Raw genomic sequence first — 18,299 nt, forward strand, 5'->3', positions numbered from 1 at the left:
TTGAATTTTGTCGAAAGCTTTCTCTGCATCTATTGAGATGATCATATGGTTTTTCTCCTTCAATTTGTTAATATGGTTTATCACATTGCATATATTGAAGAATCCTTGCATTCCTGGGATAAACCCCACTTGATCATGGTGTATGATCTTTTTAATGTACTATTGGATTCTGTTTGCTAGTATTTTGTTAAGGATTTTTGCATCTATGTTCATCAGTGATATTGGCCTGTAGTTTTCTTTTTTTGTGACATTTTTGTCTGCTTTTTATCAGGGTGATGGTGGCCTTGTAGAATGAGTTTGGGAGTGTTTCTCCCTCTATTGTATTTTGGAAGAGTTTAAGAAGGTTAGGTGTTAGCTGTTCTCTAAATGTTTGATAGAATTTGCCTGTGAAGCCATCTGGTCTTGGGCTTTTGTTTGTTGGAAGATTTTTTTTTTAATTAATTAATTTTTGGCTGCATTGGGTCTTTGTTGCTGCGTGCGGGCTTTCTTTATTTGCAGCAAGCGGGGGCTACTCTTCATTGCGGTGGCTTCTCTTGTTGTAGAGAATGGGCTCTAGACACGGGCGGGCTTCAGTAGATGCAGCGGGGCTCAGTAGTTGTGGCACACGGGCTTAGTTGCTCCGCGGCATGTGGGATATTCCCGGGCCAGGGCTCGAACCTGTGTCTCCTTCATTGGCAGGTGGATTCTTAACCACTGCGCCACCAGGGAAGTCCCTGTTTGAAGATTTTTAATCACAGTTTCAATTTCAGTGCTTTTGATTGGTCTGTTTATATTTTCTATTTTTTCCTGGTTCAGTCTCAGAAGGTTGTGCTTTTCTAAGAATTTGTCCATTTCTTCCAGGTTGTCCATTTTACTGGCATAGTTTTGCTTGTAGTAATCTCTCATGATTCTTTGTGTTTCTTCAGTATCAGTTGTTACTTCTCCTTTTTCTTTTCTAATTCTACTGATTTGGGTCTTCTCCCTTTTTTTCCTGATGAGTCTGGCTAATTGTTTATCAATTTCATTTATCTTCTCAAAGAACCAGCTATTAGTTTTATTGACCTTTGCTATCATTTACTTCATTTCTTTTTCATTTCTTTTTGATCTGATCTTTATGATTTCTTTCCTTCTGCTAACTTTGGGATTTTTTTGTTCTTTCTCTTACTGCTTTAGGTGTAGGGCTGGGTTGTTTATTTGAGATGTTTCTTGTTTCTTGAGGTAGGATTGTATTGCTATTAACTTCCCTCTTAGAACTGCTTTTGCTGCATCCCATGAGTTTTGGGTCATTGTGTTTTCATTGTTATTTGTTTCTAGGTATTTTTTGATTTCCTCTTTGATTTCTTCAGTGATCTCTTCATTATTTAGTAGTGTATTGTTTAGCCTCCATGTGTTTGTATTTTTTACAGATTTTTTCCTGTAATTGGTATCTTGTCTCATAGCATTGTGGTAGGAAAAATACTTGATGTGATTTCAATTTTCTTAAATTTACCAAGGCTTGATTTGTGACCCAAGATATGATCTATCCTGGAGAATGTTCCATGAGCACTTGAGAAGAAAGTGTATTCTGTTTTTTTGGATGGAATGTGGTATAAATATCAATTAAGCCCATCTTGTTTAATGTATCATTTAAAGCTTGTGTCTCCTTATTTATTTTCATTTTGGATGATCTGTCCATTGGTGAAAGTGGGGTGTTAAAGTCCCCTACTATTATTGTGTTAGTTTCTATTACCAGGGGAAATTAAAAGAAATATTCATAGTACACCTCAGGGGAGGTGATGGAACTGACATACTTTGGGGGCATCAAATCTTTTTCACACACATTCCCTGGTAAATGGAGAATCTCTAGGGTCTGGCTGTCTCTTAGGGGTACCCCACATATTCTCTGCCCTCATTCACCTACTGGCTTTACTGTTGAGTGTATCTAACCCTAGGCCACCTATGCTGGGTTCACTGTTCCTACATGGCAGCTTCTGCAGGCACACGTGCTGGTAAATGTTTAACAACTTGTTCTGGGAGTGAGGGTTGATTTGTAGGGTTTGCTAATTTCTGTGGTATAAGTACTTCCACCATGTCTAATTTCAAGGTTTTTTTTTTTTTTTTCAAGGTTTTAATGAGATGTTGTTGAACCTGGAATTGGGAAGAGATTCTAAGTAATATAATATTATACAGTATTTCCACCATACGTACATAATGGATGTAAATAGACTTGAAAGCATAGGTAAAAGCACAATGTAGTACAACTAGGAACTGATAAGTTTGGGTATTTATTACTTTAAAACTTATAATTTTTTTAGTGTACTGTTAATGCCATTATTTATTTATTTATTTTTATTGAAGCATAGTTGATATATTACAATAGTATATAAATTTCAGGTGTACAACAAAATGATTCACAATTTTTAAAGATTATACTCTATTTATAGTTATTTAAAATATTGGCTATAATCCCTGTGCTCTACAATATATCCTTGTAGCCTATTTATTTTATACATAGTAGTTTGTATCTCTTAATCCCCTACACCTATATCGCCTCTCTCTCCTTCCCTCTCCCCACTGGTAATCTCTAATTTGTTCTCTATATCTGTGAGTCTGTTTCTTTTTTTGTTATAGTCACTAGTTAGCTTTATTTTTTAGATTCCATATATAAGTGATATCATACAGTATTTGTTTGACTTTTTTCACTAAGCATAATACCCTCCAAGTCTATCCACATTGTTGCAAATGGAAAAATTTCATTCTTTTCTACGGCTGAGAAGGAATCCATTGTATTTACTTATTTATTTTTTATTATTATTATTTTTTAACATCTTTATTGGGGTATAATTGCTTTACAATGGTAGTCCATTGTACTTAAATACCATATCTTCTTAGAGGGTCAAGAGGAACAAACTTCTAGTTATAAAATAAGTATGTCATGGGAATATAATGTATAGCATGGTGACTGTAGTTAATGGTATTGTATTGCATATTTTAAAGTTCTAAGAGAGTAAATCTTAAAAGTTCTCGTCACGAGAAAAAAATTTTGGTAACTTTGTATGGTGACCAATGGTAATTAGACTTATTGTGATGATAATTGTGCCGTGTATACAATATCAAATCATTATGTTGTACACTTGAAACTAATATAAAGTTATATGTCAATTATACCTCAATAAAAAATAAATCCACCTCTAAAAAAAAAGTGCCATATCTTCTTTATACATTCAACTGTTGAGGAATACTTAGGTTGCTTCCATATCTTGGCTGTTGTAAATAATGCTGCTCTGAACATTGGGGTGCATGTATCTTTTTGAATTAGTATTTTCTTTTTTTTTTTTCAGATAAATACCTAGGAGTGGGATTGCTGGGTCATATGGTAATTCTATTTTCAGTTTTTTGAGAAACCTCCATACTGTTTTCCATAATGGCTGCACCAATTTACATTCTCCCAAAGCTAAAATTTATTTCGTTTTACATATATAATTTAATTTTTAATAAAGGCCATGTTTAACAACGGGGGCACAAAAATCTTGGGAATTTTACAGTTGGTTCTTGAGAGACAGCGTGAGCAGGCTCCAGCACAACACTGCAGGTAACCAGCTCTGGTTTCCCTTTAAAAAAATCACATTTGGGGGACTTCCCTGGCAGTCCAGTGGTTCAGACTCTGTGCTCCCAATGCAGGGAGCACATGTTCGATCCCTGGTCAGGGAACTAAGATCCCGCACGACCAGGCCAAAAAAACTACCCCCACCAAAAAAAAAAAAAAAAAAATCACATCTGTTTTTTTGCAGTGCAAGTTGCAGTTGCATTCCGTACGAGGTAAGCAGGCCTGGCGCTGGTACTTAACTGTAGCCTTGGCCTTATCTGTAACCTCTCAGTACCTCAGTTTCCTTCCACAAAATGTGGATAACAGTATTAATACTAACTTCACAGGTTACTGCAGGGATTAAATGAGATCATGTAGGTAAAACCATTAGCACGGTGCCTGGCAGACAGTATGGGGTACTTAGTAAATCGGCAGTGGCACCAGAGCTTCACAGCCCTGCCTCTGCCTCCCAGGCCCATCTGAAGGGAGGGGGCCGCTCCATCCTCATCCACTTGCTGTCAGAGGTAGCAGAGGCAATCACACCATCTGCCTTCCCACCATTAAATCACTTGAAAATGAATGGTCAGGACAGACTTGAGAAAGAAAGGGAATGGTGTCAAGTGACCAGGAGCAGCAAGGGCGGAGGGCCACTTGTGTCTGGAAGGACCTCAGGACACCACTGCCCCCAGGGCCTTCCTCCTGCCCTGCTGGCAGCCCCCCAGAGCCACTGCCCAGCCCTCGGGCCAAGGCCAGGGAGAAGAAGCAGGAAATGAGGCTGGCTGGCACCTGTGCAGGCGGCATCTGGGCAGTTCCCGTCTGAAGACACAGCAGGTAGATGCTCTCTTTGCTGCCTTGGCTTATCTTGAGTGTAAAACGGGGCTGATACTTTTACCCTGCTTACCTGGTCTGTGTCAGAGATACAGATATCATCAAAGACTTGTCAGTGCTTCAGAACAACAGGAGGGGTTGGCTCATCCCCTTACACACACATGCTGACTGGGCAGCCTCAGGTATACTTTTTCCAGGGCTGGGCTCAGGGTTGGGGTGAGCAGGGAATCACAGTTGCCCCTCTGGGAAGCCCCGCTCTGACCTCTGACCTCTGCAAAGCCCCTGGAGATCGGTGGCCAACAGGGACTGGGCCACCAAGCCTGACTCTCACAGGTTCCTGACACGCTTGGGGAGAGGTACCACGGTTGACGCACAGCCACCTGAGCTCAGGGTCTTCCTCCCCCGCAGTGGGAACTGCTCTTCAACTCTGCATGCCCAGCCTTGCCTAGCCCACCCACCTTGGATTCTGACTTGCTGTGGGGAAGGTGGCTTAAATACCTCCACCTCCCCTGGGGTCAGATGGGTTTACTTGTTTACTTTGAAGGCTGCCCAAGGAATCTTTACTCAAAACAAGAAACCCCATGCTAATTCCTGCCTCAGGTTAGGCAAGCCAGAAGTCTGCTGGATGCCTCAACTTCCTTACAGGTAAAACTGGAGGATAATAATGTCTCACTTTATGGGGAGGATGTGTGGATAAAATGAGCTGGTGTGCAAGAAAGTCCTTTCAAAAAGATCAAGAAATACGTAAAGACCATTTGGGTCATTATTTGCTCTTTTTAAAAATTGGGGACAGGAGAAGGCATATGATTTATTTGAAAAAGTGTGACTTTTTTTTTTTTTTGAACTCGGGACATAGTAGTATCTGCCCAACAAATTAACAAATTAGGGCTTCACATTTCTTTTTTCTTATGAGTTCTGGTTATTTTTTTTTTTTTCTTTTACTATTAATTTATTTATTTAGGCTGCGCCGGGTCTTAGTTGCGGCACGCAGGATCTTCGTTGCAGCACGCAGGATCTTTTTTTTTTTTTTTTTTTTGTGGTACGCGGGCTTCTCACTGCCGTGGCCTCTCCCGTTGCGGAGCAAAGGCTCCGGACGCGCAGGCTCAGCGGCCATGGCTCACGGGCCCAGCCGCTCCGCGGCACGCGGGGTCTTCCCAAACCTGGGCACGAACCCGTGTCCCCTGCATCGGCAGGCGGACTCTCAACCACCGCGCCACCAGGGAAGCCCAGCACGCAGGATCTTTAGTTGCGGCATGCGGACTCCTTAGTTGCGGCATGCAGACTCCTCAAACTCTTAGTTGCGACATGCGGGATCTAGTTCCCTGACCAGGTATCAAACCTGGGCCCCCTGCATTGGGAGCGCAAAGTCTTACCCACTGGACCACCAGGGAAGTCCTGAAAAAGTGTAACTTTTGGAACAGACAAGAGTGGATTCTGGTTTTGCAATGCTATGTAGTTTCTGATGTCACAGAAATCTCTCAGAGACTGTTTCCTCACGTGTAAAGTGGTGTTGACAATATTTAACTTGGGGGTGTTGTCAAAATTATTGGTTACGTGTATAAAGTCCCTACCAAGTATCTGGTACACAGTAAGTGCACAATAAATAGTAGCTGTCATTCCTGCTGTTATATGTAATAGTGATAACAACAGAGATACCAAGTACAGCTGACCCTTGAACAACACGGGTTTGCACTGCTTGGGTCCGCTTACATGTGGATTTTTTCCAGTAAATATTACAGTACTATATGATCCCCATTGGTTGAACACAGGGATGTCAAACCGTGGATACAGAGGAACTGCATAAAGGTGGATTGACTGTAAATTACAAGTGGATTTCTGACTGCAGAGAGGTTGGTTCCCCTAACCCCACCCTGTTCAAGGGTCAAGGTACAAATTCTGAACCTTTTTTCGCTTTCGCTTTCAGGGAGCCATGCTCCTCTTTCCTGCCCTCTAAGTGGTAGAGGCACAAGCTCCTAGATTCCTGGGAGAGGGAGAAGGAATACTGTGCTTCTGACTCATTCCATGGGAGTGACCGATTCTTTCTGGTTTGCCCAGGACTGTACTAGTTTTAGCACTGGAAGTCCATGTCCCTGGAATGCTCTTTGCCCCAGGCAAACTGGCATGATTGATCACTCTACTCACCATCAGCCTGGGTCTAGCCACCAAGCCATTTTCCAGTACCTAGATTTAGAGTATAAAGATTTGTACTGGAAATCTGGATGGACCTAGGAATATTAGCTTGAAGAGCCATCTTAAGCCCTTTTAGTACAAGGCAGGGGCTATATAAATAAATGAAAATTAAAAAATTAGCTCTGGCCTTAAAATTTATTATGCTAGGTGTAAGATACAAAAAAATCAATTATGAAGACCACATCTTGTAGGATTCCATATACAAAATGTCCAGTATAAGCCAACCTATGGAAACAGAAAGTAGATTATTGGTTGCCTAGGGCAGGGGTTAGAGTGGGAGGAAATGGGGAGTGATTGCTAATGAGTATACAGTTTCTTTTGGGGATCATGAAAATGTGCTAAAATTGATTGTGGTAATGGTTGTACAGCTCTGTAAATATACTGAAAACCATTGAGCTGTACATTTCAAATATACAATTATATATTTAAACTGTGGGTAGTATGGTATGTGAATTGTATCTCAGTAAAGCTGTTAAATTTTCAAAAATATTTACAAATTTTAAAACAATTTTTTAAATTAAAAAAATAATCAACTGTTCCTCCCACTTGAGAATCTCTAAATTTAAATTATTCTTAACTCTCATCTTGGGAATTATCTCTTTAATGGCCTAAAAATATTTAACCTCTTCCAGGGAGTACCATCCCTATTTTGCAGGTGAGATGAGCAAGGCCCACAGGCAGAATGTAACAGGGGCTTTTGCTCAGCTCTATAGAGGAGGCCAGTGGAACCTGGCAGGAGGGGAAGTGGTGGGAGAGGAGAGGCTGGGGAGCCAGCATTTACAAAGGGAGAAAAGAGATTCACCCCTGATCCTGGCAATATAAAGCAGAAGGAAATATGTGCTAAACTGAGGATCATCCAAAATGCCACAGAAGAGCAGAAGGGAAGCTCTAGAAAGGTTGCAAAGGGTGACTGGGGAGGGCATTCCAGGCAGAGGAAACAGTGTGGGCATGGGCTCTGAAGTGTGAAAGTAGGTGGCTTGTTAGAGGCGTGCAGGTGGTGTGGGGAGGCTGGAGCGTGGGATGTGTGGAGGGATGGAGAGGATCTGCGCCAGACTGTAGGGTGCACAGTCCAAGACATGCTCCAAGTTTGATTTTGTTCTGTGGACACTGGGATGTCCAGGATAAGATTTTTAGATGGTAACAGGTTTGCATAGGGTCTCAGAAGCCATTTTACAATGTGAGGTAGAGGGTCTTGCATGAAGTCACCGATCAGTTAGTGGCCAAACTGACTGCAGTGCAAAACTAGGGGCTCCAATGCCTGGCCTAACCCATCTTCCATCATGCCAAGCTGCCTTCTAGGATAATTTGCCCGCTTTTCTTTTCTTCTTCTCTCATCTGTCTTCTCTGACTCCTCCCTAGCCCTTCCTTTGCTTCCAACCCCCTTGTTGCTTTCCTGGCCCTTGGGTCTGCCTGGGGTGTTCCTGCAGCTGACAGCAGGTTGCTGAACTCTGTTGCAGATCCAGGCAGATCTAATGTTTGCTTTCAACCCCCTTAGTGGTCTGGGCAGTGAGGCCCCAGTAGAGGAGGAAATGAGTAGGAAGGGAAGGTGTCCATCAACTGCAGTGAGTCTGGACCTAGGAGATGTTAGAAAACAAAATTCAACCAAGTAAATTTGAAGATCTAATTGTCTTTATTCAATGATTCGGGAATCAGGGAGCATCCCATCTAGCAACTAGAAGGGTGCTCAGAGGAGTTGTACAAAATGGAAGGATTTTATAGGAAGAAGGCTGGGGCAAGGGAGCTATTATTAAAAGAAAAGAAAGGATAATTTTTAGGCCTGAAGGTCTTCTTTTTTTTTGGTGGAGGGGAAGAGAACTGCCAAGGGTTCTATTATGCAGATTGCCTCTTCTTCCTCTGGGGAATGGAGAGGGTCCGTGTGACAGATTACTCTGTGATAGCACCTCATTGGTGCTGACCAGAAGATTCCAAACTGGTTGATTACATTTATGGTGAAGGTCAAAACTGCAATTAGGTTAGGTATTAAATCTAGATTTGGTATCTCGGGCTTTAGCACAAGTGATGCCATTTTGGGCCTGTGGGTTTTCTCTTTAACAGAACTCAAGGAGGAAAGAAGGCAGAACAAAGACAGGCTTATGGAAGAGGAAGCAGCAGCCATACGTTCTGTGGGGCCCAGAATGGGATGGGTGTGTGTGCATGGTGGTGGTGTCGGGCGGGACTGGGGTCGGCGTGACACCCTGCTTGCTTGCTTTGAGCTACCTCAAAAATTCAACCAAAAATTCAATTCAATTCACAGCACTCTTCCAGAGAACCTGCTAGAACTAGGCTAGGTGAGAGGCCCTGAGAGGGTGTCCAAAGGGCATCAGAAAGGAGAGCCTGCCTTACCCAATCTGCAGCAGAGGCTTAAGTCTCTGGGTCCGAGCGCAGACTCTGGCACTGATTCTCAAGTAGGAACGCCTCAACATTAATTGAGCTCCTCTGAGACAGGCACTGTTCAAGGCCCTGGGCCACAAAGTCAAAACTGTTGTCATTAAGGGGTCACAAGCCCTGTAAACACAGAGGATGTATCTCCTAGGGCCGCAGTGGGATCACTTATAGATGCTGTAGCTATGAAGTCCACAAACTAGCATATGTTGGAAAATAGCCCCAGGAGGCAAGGCTCAGGATGGGAAATAAAGTTAGGCGGTGGCGGGGTTCTAGCCCGGACTCTGCCAGTCCGCACTCTGAACTTCAGTTTTCTGAACCTTGAGATCCGTCGCGTGCTTTTAGTGTGATGAGGAATCCCTTAGGAATGCTTTTTAAGATAGATTCCAGAGTCCAATCGTAGCTTTTTCGAATCAGAATGATGGGACGTGGGACCCTAAATCTGCATTTTTACACCTGCACCCCCGGGACAATTTTGAGGTTGGTAGGCTTTGCAACATAGTTTGAGGAGTACCGCTTAATAGGGAGAAGTACCGCTTAGCGACAGGCCTGGTGAGGGATTCCTGAGCTAAGAAGGCAACAGGAATGAAAGCGCCTTGTCGACCGGAGAGCAAACCAATTCTTTGCAAATAATAGTAATCCAAATAATATCCGAATAATCCAAAAAATAATACAATAATAATAGTAAAAGAACTGGAGAGTGCAGCGCAAAGGCATCTCAGTCTGAATCTGTACCACCGCCCGGTCAACTCTAGCAGCGCTGGCGTGACGGTGCCTTTAAGAACACCCCCCGCCCACCCAGTCTCGCCACCCGCGGGGCGTGCGGGCCGACCGGCGGCGCTTGCGTGCTGCCAGCCGTCGACTGGCGGGGCTTCCCAGCGGGGCGGTCGCGGCAGCGCGACGCCGGCGCTGGTTGCGTGCGCGCCTGGCCCCGCCCCTCGCCCGCCCCTTCCCCTCCCCCTCCGCGGGCCTCCCCCGCCCGCGCGGTACAGCTGGGCCGGTGACGCGCGTACTGCTGCCGTTGCCTCTGCTACGGCCGCCGCGTTCCATTCTCCTAAGCCGGCGACATCCTCGTCCCCTGCCTCCCCCCTCCTCCTCCCGCAGCGCCGGCCAGCGCCAGCCAGACAAGGGCACACGGGGTCTCGCCTAGACCCAAGAGGGCTGCGGGCGCGCGCAGGCGGCGGAGCGGATCCCAGCGCCGCGGAAGCTGCGAGCGTCCGCCTCCCGGAGGTCGCCGCGCGGTTCCCCGGGTGAGTTGTCACCGCGGCCGGGGGGCGGCGGGGCCGGGCATTGTGTCATTGGCGCCCTCGGCTGGCTGTCGGGGGCGCAGGACAGGCGCACCGCCCGGGAGGGACGTTGGGGAGCCCGGACGGCCGCCCCGCGTCGGCTGCTCTCCGCGCTTCCTGCGCCGGCCCGGCTGTCACCCCGACGCCCGGCGGCGAGCCCGGTGCCGGCTTGGGCGGAAGGGCGGCGGGGGGGAGCTGTGCAGAGGCCGGGAGGAAAACCGGCCGGCCGGCTTGCGGCCGGGAGCTTGGTGGCCGGGATCGGGGCGCTCCGCCCGGGCCTCGCCGGGCGTGCGGGGTCGCGCTCCGGCTCGGAATTCACGGTGGAGACCACATTTTGCAGGTCGCTGGGAGGTAGTCACAGGCTGGCTGTCTTTATTACTGTTAATGTTTTTTCGTTAAGCCAGCTAAAGCTGCGCGTCCTGCGCTGGGGCAGGGTTGGCTTAGCGATGGTGGACTTCCGAGGGCACCTTGGAGCCCGGGTGTGCGAGCACCGGAGCTTTCTGGAGCCCCCGCACCTCGTCTGGTCTTTAATTTCAAAAACTTTTCTTAGTATCCGGGCTGAGACGCACCGAAACCACTTCCTGTTTATGTATGTAGACTTTCTTTTTTCACTTCTGGTTTTTAGAGACAAATACTGGTGTCGGTCTGACCCTCCCACAGGGTTGTGACTGTGGGGCTGCTGAAGTGAGAAAAGTTACCTGTAAGGAGGTCAGGAGGGGGAGGTGGTTTTGGGGGCCGAAAGACGCAGGAGAAAAGAGGCGTCGAGAACAAATCTCCAGCTGGTTCGAGGGAAGTTCAGCAGTGAGGCCTGATGCTGCTGTTCCCATAGAATGTCCCCTGGTGTCAGGCAGCTCGCTGGGCTTTACTGCTCTTGCTAACTGGGCTTGTGTGTGCTCTGTACAGAGGTGCAGTGAAACTACCCAGTTCAATTAAACCGTAGGTATTTTACACCCTTTCTAGGTCTGCAGAGGTGACAAGAGTGTCTTTCCATCCTTTACACTGGTTAATTCACTTCTGTTCTTTTCATTGCTCTGATTTAAAAAATATGTATGAATGGGGTGAATGCATACATACACCTTTTCTGTTTTGGGAATTCCACACCCAAATTGTCACCATGTAGTGAGGCTAGTAGAGACATGTGCTTGGCATTGAGTTTTGAATTTTCTGGGCTTTCCACTTTTAGCTAGATGCATATTCAACCAGAAATGAAAATTTTCAGAGTTTGGGGCATGGGGAGTACATCTACCTTCCCCTCAGTAGAGGAGATATTTAATAATGAAAAAATAATAGCAATAACAGGGGAAAGTTCTTGAGGACTTACTGTGAACTGAGTTTTGTGCCAAGAACTTTACTTTCTTGATCTCATTTAATAAACAGCAAACTTTTGTGGTAGATTTTGTCATTATTCTCATTCTTTCAGATGAGAGCAAAGCCAAACAAATAACTTGCCCAAGGTCACAAAGGTATCTCATAGTAGAGCCCTCACCCTGAACTACTAGATTATACTGTTAATTTCTAGTTTGCTTACCATTTGGTAAAATTGAAACTGGAGTCTTTCTAGACTCTGTCCAAAGCACCACTTCCTCAGGCTTTCTCAGATCATGTGTGCATCCTTATTTCTTTCTCCAAGGTACACATTTATGGTATGTTTGCACAACATTCGTGGGTTCATTCATTCTTTGTTTTAATTTAGTACTGACAAGTATTTGTGATACAGAATATATGCCGGGCACTGTGCTAGGTATTGGGGTTACTGCAGTGAATAGGACAGAACCCTGCCATTTCCTACAGAGTTCATGGTTTTTAAGTCAATTTATTTTGGCTTATGTTGTTAATTTTCAGTGGTGGCCATTTGCTGCTTAAGGAAGTCCTGAGCAGTGCGTTAAATAGAGAACAATACTGATACCAGTCCTGATAAATAGAACTCCCTGTCCACAGGGTGGTCTTTTGGGTACTGTAGTAGAAATGGCATATGAAACCAAACCATACCTACAGCTAGACGGGGACAGGTCCCTGAGTGCTCAGAGTAGGACCTGCCTCTCTGCCCTGCAGTGTTAAACCCGGAGAGCAAACCCACTGTCAAATGGCAGTTCAACTTATTTACTGAGGCTTGCCTTCTTAAAGCCCAGAATGTGGGCAGATAGAAAGAAGAGGAAGAAAGGTAGAATGAGGTGTTACAGATGCAGGCTGACAGATGAAGAGACCTCAGCACTTTTGTCTGGTTTCCTGGCAGGTCTCCATTATGTGGTGACTGAACTTGTGCTCTTACATAATGGTGCATCTCCTGGCAGGGGGTTTCCTCCTTGCCGTTCCCAGGGCAGCAATTCCTCTAGCTACCCTCCCCCTCGATACACACACATATGCACCGTCCAAAGGGAGAAATTTATCTGGCTTCTTAAAAGTAAGAACTTATTTCAGCTTTATTGCTACTCAGCGTTGTTTCACTTCCTCTATGCTTTTACATCCTCCAGAAAAAAAACTTGCCTTATGTTTTAAATCTTTCCTAGTACTCTCTTTCCGCATTCTTAGCTCTTCTGATAGCCAGGTAACTACTGGTATCTGTCTGTGGGCTCAGAGAATTACAGTATTTTTTTAAAAGTTAGTGAGCCACGTAATCTTCCTCATTTCCGTACCAAAACAAGTGAACTGGGGAGAATGTCTTTAGCAGAGCCTCTTGCAGGCAGAGAAGGAAGGCCGGAGAGCACATGTGCTTGTCTTCCCCTCTAGTTCCCCATTTACTCAGGGACGATTCACCGAGAGGCAGCAGCAGGGATGTGATTTCTGCTTACGGGCCTGAAATGCCTACTTGGAGCCCTGAATGTCTGCAGACCCACTAGGCCCAGTTGTGTAATTGCCATGCATGAAACGTTTTACTGAGCTCCTAAATTTGACATGCGATCTCCTAGTGAAAGCTGCCGAGCAGGGTTCATTTTCCCTCTTTCATCCCCCTAGACAGTAGGGAAGTCTTGTGTAGAGTGCATTCCCTCAAGCAGTAGGAGAAATATGGGAAGGAACAAGGAGAGGAAGAAGCCCAGTGCCTTTTTTTTTTTTTTTTTTTTAACTTTGAAAGCAAATATTGCTGTGGTGCAGACTTGAGTGTTGAGGATTAGGACACCTGCTTGTATGATAATAGAGACTCTTTCCCCTGGTTTCTCCTCAAGATGGCTTCAGTCTAGGGGCCACCCACATATCCCACCGTGGTGAGGCTTCACTTAATGGGAATGGTTTTTAAAAAATTAGTATTTTTAAGTTATGTTGCCACATTGCAGGAAACTAGAGCGGTGAGAAATGATACCTGTAATGTGGTAGGGCTGTTTCCCCGTTGGCGGGAATGAAGGATGCAGCTCACGGTTGGGGCTGGGGTGTGTGTGTGTGATGAGTATTTGAAGGTGCTAACAGCTGTGGATCTGAGACTAATGACAGTTTCAGGACAGCATGGGGGGTGACCGTCCTTGAGCATCAAGATGTGTTCACTCCTGCCCTGGCTAGGATTCAAGGCAGCAGCTGTTGTTCCCTTAGATGGCTGTAAGTTCCAGTGTATCCGTGTGAAACCTTTATCTGAAATAGTAGAGGTACTGGGGAAAGAGGCCCCTCTTACAAGGGTTAGGTTTTAGTGGCGGAGCCTGTCGGGCACCTGTGGATGTTTCCTTTTTCTTGTGCTCACCTGTGTCTGTGATGCTGTCTTTTTTTTTTCCCTTTTAGTTCTTTGGCCTAGAAACCAGCAGGATTCCTCTATTTGCTCTCTCATCCTCTGGTTCTTACCTGAGTGTGGAAGTCTCCACTCTGTTGGTAGGCCTCTCGGTGGTGCCAAGTTGGGTCACTTCAGCTGTGAAAGGCCACCTGTGCTGCTGTCAGGGCTAGGGGACAGTTGAGTCTCCGTGAGAGACTCAGGGAGCAGAAAATGCAGCGACTGTGGTGAGAACTGAACGGGTTTCACAGACTCTCGTGTTGCCTGTGATGTATTCTCCCTCCCTGGCTCTTATATCTCAAAAAAGGAAAATAGCCACGCTTGAAGCATCTGAAGCCGCGTGCCAAGAATTCATGCAGTACTCCAGAGACAGGATATTATTGAAGCATTTTTCTCAAGCAGAAACAGATGTAGCTCCCTGTTACTGTCGCCAGTGTTGGTGGATCCTTAAAATTACCTGATAGCAGTGTGCCCTTAAATGTATTCTCCCCTCCCACACACACACATACCATTATTATTATTATTATTTTTGGCAGAGCCCCATTGCTTGATTTGGGGACAGGTAGCCTGGGATTCCTGATGATAGTAATAGGTTCTCAGTGGGTTTGCAGACGGCAGAGGTGGTGACTGACAATTATTTACTACTCAGAAGAGGATCTTCGGTGGTGAAAGATTAAATGACTCAGGATTCTTTCCTCCTGTAGTTGGAGATTGGACACAAAACCTCAGAGGACAGACACAAATAGGGGCTTTTCCCCAGCTTCCCCTTTCTTTCTATCCTTTTTTAAGGAGGGGGAAAGTCTGATCTTTCCAAATCCAGCCTCCTGCCAGCAGTGACTCGCCTTCACCCACAGAAGTTTAAGAACAGAACATGAGTTGCCCTGTGTGTAGACTCTCCTTGCTGAAATTTTGGCTAGACTTGGCTTTGGTTTCTGACAAAGCCAGGAAAATGAAACTAACTTCTGGGAATAGGAGAGGAGGAGTGTTTATCCCATTCTTCCTTCTTTGAGTTCTCAGTTGATCTCAATAAACTAAGTGGATGGAAGTTTAAAAAAGGGAACTTGAAAAAGAGAACAAAGTGGTTTTGCTTATTTTGCATTTTAAGTTGTAGTCAAGGCAAACTGAGGGAAGACAGGGGTTTTTTTTGTTTTGTTTTTAATCGTCAGTACACTGGGACAAGATTACGGAAAGCTTGGAAAATAGAGGGGGGGAACCACTATGATTCTACCAACCTAACACAAACATCATTTCCATGTATTCTACTTTTTCTTTTAGTTGGTAGTCCTTGTAACATTCAATTTTGTATTTCGTTTTTTTTTTTCATTTAACGTTATAGCATAAACATTTTCCTATAATAACACACAGCCTTTATAATTATTTTTAGTGGCTTTATAAAATTCCATCAAATAGATCAGCTGTGATTTAAATACCCTCATACATCTAGATTATTTCTAAGTTTTCGCAAGGAGATTTTTTTTTTTGGAGGGGTGATTTTATTTTGTCATATGACATTTTTTAGAGACAGCTGTAAGACGTAATTTATGTATCATAAAGGTCATCCATTTAAAGTGTACAAGCAGTGGATTTTAGTATATTTACAGAGTTGTCCAACGATCACCATAATCTTACCTAATCTAATCTTAGGACATTTTCATCGCCCCCAAAAGAAACTCCATTAGTAGTCAGTCCCTATTCCTCTATAATCCTCCTAGCCCAGGGGCACCACGCATCCGCTCTGTAGTTTACCTGTTTGGACCTTTCGTTTGAATAGAATCATACAATATGCGGTCTTTAACTGAGCATGATGTTGCTGAGGTTTATCCATGTTGCAGCGTATATCGCTACTTCATTCTGCTTTATTTTATATGTGTGTGTGTGTGTGTGTGTGTGTGTATATACACATATATATGTGTATATATATGTGTGTGTGTGTATATATATATAGCGTTTAAGAGGGTGGAACTCTCCAGTAGCATTGTTTCCAAATCTTTGGCGCGGAACTTTAAACAGTAGTGAGTTGACAGGTGCGTTAGTGCCTAGATTCAGTGCACATGTACTGCTGCTTAAAAAAAGGGGGGGCGTGGTTTCAGCATGGAGCCTCAGTTGTAAATTGCATCATTGTGTCTTTTGGAGAGAGTGTTACCGTGAACCCCACAGAGCCTTCCTTATCAATGTAATTTATAGTTCTCAGAAGTTTTCCCTTTCCTTATGAAAAATTCCATGCGAGGGTTCTGTGCACCTGCTTGGAGGCTGCTGCTAGACTGGGGAGTGGCATGCTTGCTGAATAGAGAGCCAGCCCGTGAGCAGGGGAGGGGGAGGGGCTGTGAGTGTGGTTTAAACGCAGGCCTGAGAAAGAATGTTCTTTAGAACGGCTCTTATGGGTTCTTACTGGTGGACCTTAGTTGCACCCGAGGTTTAAAATATAGATCAGGCCAGACACAAAGAGGAACAGATGGTGCTGCTGGGAGTGTCATTTCCTCTACAGATTAATCTACCCCTGGGTGGTTTTACATCATAGCAGCCTCAGTACTGAAATAGTGCAGTGCCTCCTTTCACTCTTGTTCTAATTGGAATTCCTAGCATTCGTGACCAATAGCTGGTCTTGCTTTTCCTGCTCCTAGATCCCTCCCAGAAGCTCTTGGAATTGTGCATGTGTAGGCCACCTAAGGGTCAGAGAGTCAAGGTGGTTCTACCTCAGAAACACATGGGACACAGGGCACATGCCCTTTGTCCAACAAGCCAGACAAAAACTAGGAAGTTGAATCATTTTCCCCTGTACCTGTTTCAGGTTCCTTCACCTGGAGCCAAGTCCAAGGACCAGTTTTTCCAGAAAGTTCCCTCATGTGTGTGTGTAAATGTGTATGAATACAGCCATAACTTCCCTGCCACTGTTCACTGCCAGAAGTTTTAGATTTGGAGTGGCTCTACCTGGTAATACAAATTCTGTTCCCAAGTACTAGGAGTCTCAAAAGGCTGAGTAAGGAGACAGGACTCTTATCTGAAGATTTGAATGCTTGACTGTGGTATCCAGATGTTACCAAAACTTCTTGCACAACAAGCCAAGCATGTGACCAGAGAGAGCTCATGAAATGCTAGAGTTGGGAGGATGGGACTCCGAGGATGGTCTCATTTTACAGCCTCACTTAATAGAGTAGAGAAATGGGAAATGGTTGCTCAGAGCTCATTTTCCTGAGTGATGACAGGGCCAGGGGAGAAGCCAGGGCTGCACATTCCTAGTCTGGTACTTTTTCTACCCCGGTGTGATCAACTTTTCTTCTCTGGGCCTGTCCCAGGAAAGGGGATTGGAGCCCAGAAGGGTATGTGGTTGATATCGTTAGGAACAAACTCCTGTCCCTTCTGTGATTGTGGTTTTGAGTCTAATAGTGAAATTACAAAAGGGAATGAGTCTTTAAATTCAGTTCTTAAGAAGAACTGTTCTTAAAATGGGAGTTGTGCTTAGTTAGGCTGGGCCTGCTTAACTCTTTTATCTCTGTACTGTGCTTCCTTACAATTTAGAAAACACCACCCGACTCCGGGCCAATGGGATGTGGTTCCTGAGTCATTTTCCCCTTTGGGCCTTGCTCACCCAGGTGGGACAGTGGCAGGTAGGTGCTGGTGGCAGCCTAGATGTAGTAGGACTGCCCAGTATTTGAGAACATGCTGTCTAGGACGGCTGATGGCCCCTCCCTCCTAGCAGACTGAAACCCTTCACAACTGTGGTTCTGATATCCTCAGGTTTATTTCATGTGGGTCAGCCACCCGTCCAAATGCATATGTGAACACACGTCTCTAACTGTGTCTCTAACCAGCCAGGAAGGAAATAGACTTCTTGGGTTGAGGTGTCACATATGCTAGCTTTCTCCATCCCAGAAAACCAGTGAGCAGTTTGGTGTTCAGTGGGTGGTGTTCTTTCAGTTGGCATGCTCAGAACATTTTTAGAGAATTAACAAATGGTATGTTGGCTGGTGAGCACTTTTATCAATCCTTGATTCTCATCCACTCCCAGGTAGACACTCTGCCATGGGAAGGCCATCTACCGCCTCGTTTCAGTCCTGTGGGAATTTTGCTTGTTACACAGCAGGATGGCAAGAAAAACAGGCTCTGGGTTGCATAAGGTTTCATTGGTCCATCTTATTTTCCCCTTTACATGCACCTTCAAGTTCTCATAATTTGTGAGCTGAAAATCTGGTTGGGCTGTGATGTCAGGCTGGTGGGAGGTGGGTAGAGGGTTGCTGCAGAAACCAAGAGGAAGGAAGGAAGTCAAATCATTTGTGTGGCCGGTATTCAGTGAATGCCCGTGGCGGTTAAGTGCTAGGTATGCAGTTGTGAACAAGAACAAAATGCACACAGCACTTGCCCTCATGAAGTTAACAGTCTGGGG

The 18,299-nt window shown here is 45.0% G+C and overlaps 1 protein-coding gene across 2 annotated transcripts in view; it reads left to right on the forward strand.

The window, feature by feature from the left end:
* The first annotated feature begins 9,922 nt into the window (after nt 1–9,922).
* The window catches only part of SUSD6 (sushi domain containing 6), a 100,099-nt gene continuing 91,722 nt past the window's right edge, over nt 9,923–18,299 (forward strand). For both annotated transcript variants that reach the window (XM_032623044.1, XM_032623042.1), the window contains exon 1: nt 9,923–10,194. The gene's annotated coding sequence lies outside the window, so the exon portion shown is untranslated. The remainder of the gene's footprint in view (nt 10,195–18,299) is intronic.

The sequence above is a fragment of the Phocoena sinus genome, chromosome 2, assembly GCF_008692025.1.
Source record: "Phocoena sinus isolate mPhoSin1 chromosome 2, mPhoSin1.pri, whole genome shotgun sequence".
Lineage (NCBI taxonomy): Eukaryota > Metazoa > Chordata > Mammalia > Artiodactyla > Phocoenidae > Phocoena > Phocoena sinus.